Here is a 6,463-nt window from a genome sequence, read left to right as displayed (position 1 = left end):
CTTGAACCTCCTGCTGTATTGCATAGGTAGGACTACACTAACGTGTCCTCATGTCATAGCACGTCAAGGCTGTAATATAAAGTTAGTTAGGTGTTATTCTTAGCAGGTCATCGGCTACAAACCTGCTGCTCGTCAAAGACATAATTCTTATTATCCTCATCGCAACTATTCTAACTCTGAAGATTCTGAATTTATTTTCTCAAGGTCTGTTTTTTCTTTAACAACATTACCCAACGCATTGAATCAATTTTTACGAACATAAGCAGAAATTTGGGAAATATATGCTTCACAATTACCGTAGAGCGAGTAAGCTCATAGATAATCCCCCCCATTAATTTAAAATCGAGGGTATTTCACCTATAATTAGTGATGTGACATATTATATTCTTGTCTGAAACTGACTGACACGTAGTTAGTTTGCTGCAGGTTGTGCTACTGCAAAGAATCGCATATGTTGGAAGTGATTAGCGAAAAGGTTTTTCATTGTCACTTCCTGGAGTATTTAGATAAAGAATAGTTTCCGTGTTGCGACAAATAGAAAACAGATCTTTTAAAACTGTGTGATATGAGCGGACATTTCTAACCCGATGTTAATAGTTATTCTGAGGGCCGCGAGCAAGAAGAATCGTTAGCACGCCGGGCGAAATCCCGCTTGGGATTTCACGTCGCTACGTTTTGAGTTCAAATTCCGCCGATGTCAACTTTGCCTTCCATCCTCTAGGGCTCGATAAATGAAGTACCAGTTGTGAAAAAGGGTGAGGTGAATGCTGATGTGAAGAGGGTGATGCAATTATCCATTATCTGTGTTTGTCTGCCTGGGCCCAAGATAGTTTAGGGCAAACCTTACTGGAAATGAATTTACGTACCGTAAGCAAGGATGACGACGACCACAACGGTAATAATGATGATGATAAGGAGGAAAAAGAGGAGGAGGAGGATGGTGAGGATGAGGATGGTGAGGACGAAGAAGTTCACGATGACGACGACCATCAGAACGGTGAAAATGACGACGACAATGATGGTGATGATCAGGATGACGATGATCTATGTGACGAATATGACGACGACAATGACGACGACGATGATGACGACGACGATGATGTTGACTTCTGGGGTTTTACCCTGAGATGCAAGTCGGTTTCGCTTCTTATTGCCTTACATGAGCGTCTAAATATAATTCAAATATGCGGTTGGATCATTCCCGTTGAACACACTTACGGCCATATCACGCTGAGAGCACCGGTTCTCGTCCGATCACCGAAGTTGAGCAACGTCGAGCCTAGTGAGTACTTAGATGGGTGACCGCTTGGGAAACCTAGGTGCTGTAAGCACACAAAAAAAAAATACAGGCGGCGAGATGGCAGAAACGTTAGCACGCCGGGCGAAATGCTTAGCGGTATTTCGTCTGCCGCTACGTTTTGAGTTCAAATTTCGCCGCGGTCGACTTTGCCTTTCATCCTTTCGGGGTCGATTAAATAAGTACCAGTTACGAACTGGGGTCGATATAATCGACTTAATCCGTTTGTCTGTCCTTCTTTGTCCCCTCTGTGTGTAGCCCCTTGTGGGTAGTAAAGAAATAACACTTGAACAATACCAAGTCATACACCAGTAAAGGGAAATCGTTTAACGAGTTACTCAGTGGGGCAGTCAGAAGAACATACGCAGATACACACACACACACGCGCACACACGCACACACACACACACACACACACACACAGACTTTTCCTTCCTCTTTTCCTCACTCTCAACCACACTAGCACATATTGATTTACTCGAGATAAACATGAATTTTACATTCCAGGAACGAGTAATTTTTCATCCACTGGCCTGAAAAGGCGACCTGAAAGTTCAGTCGAACAAAACTGTGCATCATACTCAATATTGTTCCAACGAAAACTTTTTCTAAACATTTTTTCTTATATCTTTGCATTATAACATTACGAGAAGATGCAAAAACACACATAATAATGCATACACCAAGGCCTAAATCAAGCACACACATACACACATATATGCTTGTGTGTCTGTGCTTGTGTATGTGAGTGTATGTGTGTTATTCCATAATTTTCCAATTCCAATTTTGTTGCAACTACATTATTGTTTGGACGCGTATGTAATCAGACTTATGTTGTCTTGCATCTGTCTACATGCTGGGATGGGAAAATGCGGAAGTGCGTGTTTACATAAGAAGACTGTTCTCTGTATACATATGCACATTTACTCACATGTGTGAATTCATCCATCGATCAGTGTATATACATATGTTTATATATGTATATACATACATACATATATGTGTGTATGTAGGACTGTACAATGTGTTGCAGAGCATTGCATGCGTGTGTGTGAGTAATATACGCCGTCCATTTTCTGAGGCACTTTGACGCCAAGCGGTCAGGGAAATAAGCTAGAGATGAAATGATATCCTGTTTTTATCTGCTTGCATATAGGAGCCCTCTTAATTGCACTGCAATATATCCTTATAGTTGATTAATCATCTCAATAAAATATAAAGACACATACTATAACAAAGCAATCGAGTAAAATAAACACGGAAAATAAATACATAAATGAGTAGACATCAGCTGGAACAACAAAAGATCAGCCAACAACAAAAATGACAACAACGAAAATAATGATGATGATGATGATGATGATATAATGATGATGATAATAATGTAACATTAAAATAAAGATGGTGTTGATGATGATACTGTTAATGGTAATAATAACAATAATGTTGATGATAATAATAATAATAATAATAATGAGGAGGAAGAGGAAGACGACGACCACTACCACCATGGCGACGATGATGATGATGATCTTAATAATAATAATAATAATAATAACAGTAACAACAACAAAAAAAGCAACAACAATAATAATAATAATAGTAATGATGATAATAATAATAATAATGATAATAATGCAATGGAAAATGTAACTAAACGAGTAATAACAGTGATTAATATTAGATTACGGTTTGTTTTCCTATCTCCGAATTGACTGTTAAGGCGGGATTTAGTTATAATATTCTCTCAGTTCAATGAAAACGGTAATGAACATATATTGTTCTCATCATACACGGACCAGTACACTTTGTAGTTTGGCCAAAAGCAATGCATCTCGGCAAATGAATGAGAGCTTGCTCTCTAACGATAGTTTGTTAGTTTGACCAACGTTGTGTGTAACGCTCACCCACTTCCTCTCACAAACTCGACAAAGCTCTCTCACTCTCTCTCTGTCTCTTCTTCTGTCCCACCAGCCTGCTATCAGACTGGGCAAATATCTAATGGTGCTTTACAGATTGTTTGAAATCATCAGCACTTGGCAATTATTTATTCATTTCAGTTATCTCGTTAACTCTTGAGAATGATAAGTGGAGCGTCGGGGTAGGGAGAGACAGAACTGGATGTGTGGATGTTTGAAAAAGAGGGGGTGGTGTCGCTAAGGGAGGCGAAGTGATAAAGAAATGATGAACCGAGACGCATTCACGTAAGAATGAGCAAGGATTATGAAGAACATGCCAACATTTTCTAAATTATAAATGCCATAACCTATAATTTACTCTCTAACTGATTCGCCAAATTCTTTCTTCATTCAATAATTTAGTTCTTTATTTCCATGTAAATTCGTTATAACATAAAATATTATGGATTATAGTTCAGGATATTGCTAACGTTAGCGTCTTTGAACAAAGATTGATTGAAAAGGAGATGCGCGCAACTGCATAAACTAGACTGTATGTATATATATATATATATATATATATATATATATATAATCATAAATATATAGGGATTGACAGTAACCTGCTTCTCCAACATACTGAGAATTCAGAAATAGCAGTCAAAGAACTACTGATTTCAAAACTACAAATTATTACTCTAGATTGATAGCGATATTTTTGATACACACAGAACAAAAAACAGTAGAGAAGAGTAAAAAAACACTTGCCTTTAGTTAATTTAGTACGATCGTTTCACAGTTAAGAGTAAATAATACTCTATTCTGATCTTCAGCTAAATATTCTAATAAACTTGTTAATGTCTAAATAACTCACGTTAATTTTGACCATGTGAACATCAATACCACGTGAGGAAGACGTTAAGAAATTTATCGGCCAGTAAGTTCAAAATCCCTCGCCCTAATGAATTTCAATTCAGTGTGCATCAGAAATAGTCCCGCATAGGAAAGAGACTCGTACGAATTCCTGTGGTTTAACTATCCACCTTAGAGTTATTATTAAAATATAGATATGCGGGACTATTTCTGATGCACACTGAATTGAAATTCATTAGGGCGAGGAATTTTGAACTTACTGGCCGATAAATTTCTTAACGTCTTCCTCACGTGGTATTGATGTTCACATGGTCAAAATTAACGTGAGTTATTTAGACATTAACAAGTTTATTAGAATATTTAGCTGAAGATCAGAATAGAGTATTATTTACTCTTAACTGTGAAACGATCGTACTAAATTAACTAAAGGCAAGTGTTTTTTTACTCTTCTCTACTGTTTTTTGTTCTGTGTGTATCAAAAATATCGCTATCAATCTAGAGTAATAATTTGTAGTTTTGAAATCAGTAGTTCTTTGACTGCTATTTCTGAATTCTCAGTATGTTGGAGAAGCAGGTTACTGTCAATCCCTATATATTTATGATTATAAATGTTTTTTACCGAAAAAGGTTTTTTCATACTGAGCTACCCGGCAAAATTGTTAATTATTAATTTTATTACTAATTGACGATTCCCTGCCCTGCATATCTATATTATATATATATATATATATATTCAATCCAAACAAGAAAAAGCAAGAAAAAACGACAACGCGCGGAAGTGGTACAAGTACTGTGTTATTGGACGCTCATGAAAGGAAAGAAAATTAAGAGGATTTGACGTTGCGAGCGGAGCTCTTCATCAGAAATATAGACAAGAAAAGTCCAAAGAAGGGAAGACGGCGAAAGAAAATCGCAAACGATAGACACGCGCTAACATATTGAAATGACCCGAAGTGAATGGGTGAAGAAAAAGGTCTTTATTGATATCGACAAAAAGGAAAAGAGAAAGAGAAAATTGGAGGAAAGTGGAAGTAGAACAGTAGAGAGGTAGGAGGAGGACGAAATAATCTGGAAGAGTCACGGCCAAATTCTAATGACTGCCAATCTAGGTGTAGAGTGGCGTAATCCGAATGAACAAGAACAGTAATCCAGAATGTACAAGAATTCCAGGAATCAGATACTCCAAAGTCAGTCAGAAGGCCGGGATCATATATATGTAAGTATGTAAGTATATATATATATATATATATATATATATATATACACACACATGAATGCATATGTGTGTGTATAGTGTATATGTATATATAGTGACAGATAGGTATGGATGTATGTATGAACGTATGAATGTATGTGTAATGAGGTCGAGGAATTCTACAACTTCGACTCAGCGCGTTTTCAAGGATTATTATATTTTGTCTCTCGATAATATAGACTTGAACACCATTGATCTTTTGAACTCAACTTCACAATGATTTTAATAATAATGAAAACAATTAGAAAATCAATATTATTGGCTACAAAATTAAAACTACTGCTACTAATGATAATAATAATATCAGTAGTAGTAGTAGTAGTAGGCATTGATGTTATTACTATGGTCGTAAGAATATTAATTGTTTCTAATAAAGACAAAAATGGATAAATGCGCAAGATGAAATATAACGATGTTGGTCACACTGATGATGATGATGATGATGATGACATTGATGATGATGATGATAATAATAATAATAATAACAATTTTAGTGATCACGATATCGAACGTATTGATAAATTTTAATATCTTAACCTAAAGGGTATTTAGATGAATATATATAACTACATATATATACAAGTGCATATATCTATTATCTGTATGTGCGCATATATATAAATATATATATATATGTATATATGCACTTATATATATATATATATATATATATCTTTATATATGTCTTTATATATGTCTCTATTGACATTTTGTATCTGTACGTACGTATGTATATAAAGGTTTCAAAACATTATTTCCTCATTTTATTGTTTTAGTTATATAATACGCCAACCTGTGAAGTGATAACTTTTAATGGGGAATAGACAAATGTCACCAAAACTGAAATTGACTACATCAAAGGTGACCAAAAAATATTCGTCAACAATAAAGATTTGCCATAAAGCGTTTAACGTTTAAAGCACGCTTCCATATATAAACATTTGCTATTAAATAATTTAATACTTACAAAAATACTCACTTACACGTATGCATGTGTATGTGAACGTAGGGATATATATAAACAAATATGTGTGTGCATTTGTATGTATAAATGTATGCATATTTAAACTATATATACAGGCACATACGCAGTCACATACATACACACGCACACGTATATGTATAAATATATACACATAT

General features: G+C 35.3%; 1 non-coding gene across 1 annotated transcript; it reads left to right on the top strand.

Moving 5' to 3' along the window:
• Positions 1-1,212: 1,212 nt before the first annotated feature.
• LOC128251022 (5S ribosomal RNA) lies at positions 1,213-1,331 on the top strand. Its single transcript, XR_008266931.1, has one exon. It is a non-coding gene; the product is annotated as a 5S ribosomal RNA (ribosomal RNA).
• The last annotated feature ends 5,132 nt before the right edge of the window (positions 1,332-6,463 follow it).

This window comes from Octopus bimaculoides, chromosome 27 (assembly GCF_046866305.1).
Source record: "Octopus bimaculoides isolate indiv1 chromosome 27, ASM4686630v1, whole genome shotgun sequence".
Classification (NCBI taxonomy): Eukaryota; Metazoa; Mollusca; class Cephalopoda; order Octopoda; family Octopodidae; genus Octopus; species Octopus bimaculoides.
This window is presented reverse-complemented; position numbering and strand designations above follow the sequence as displayed.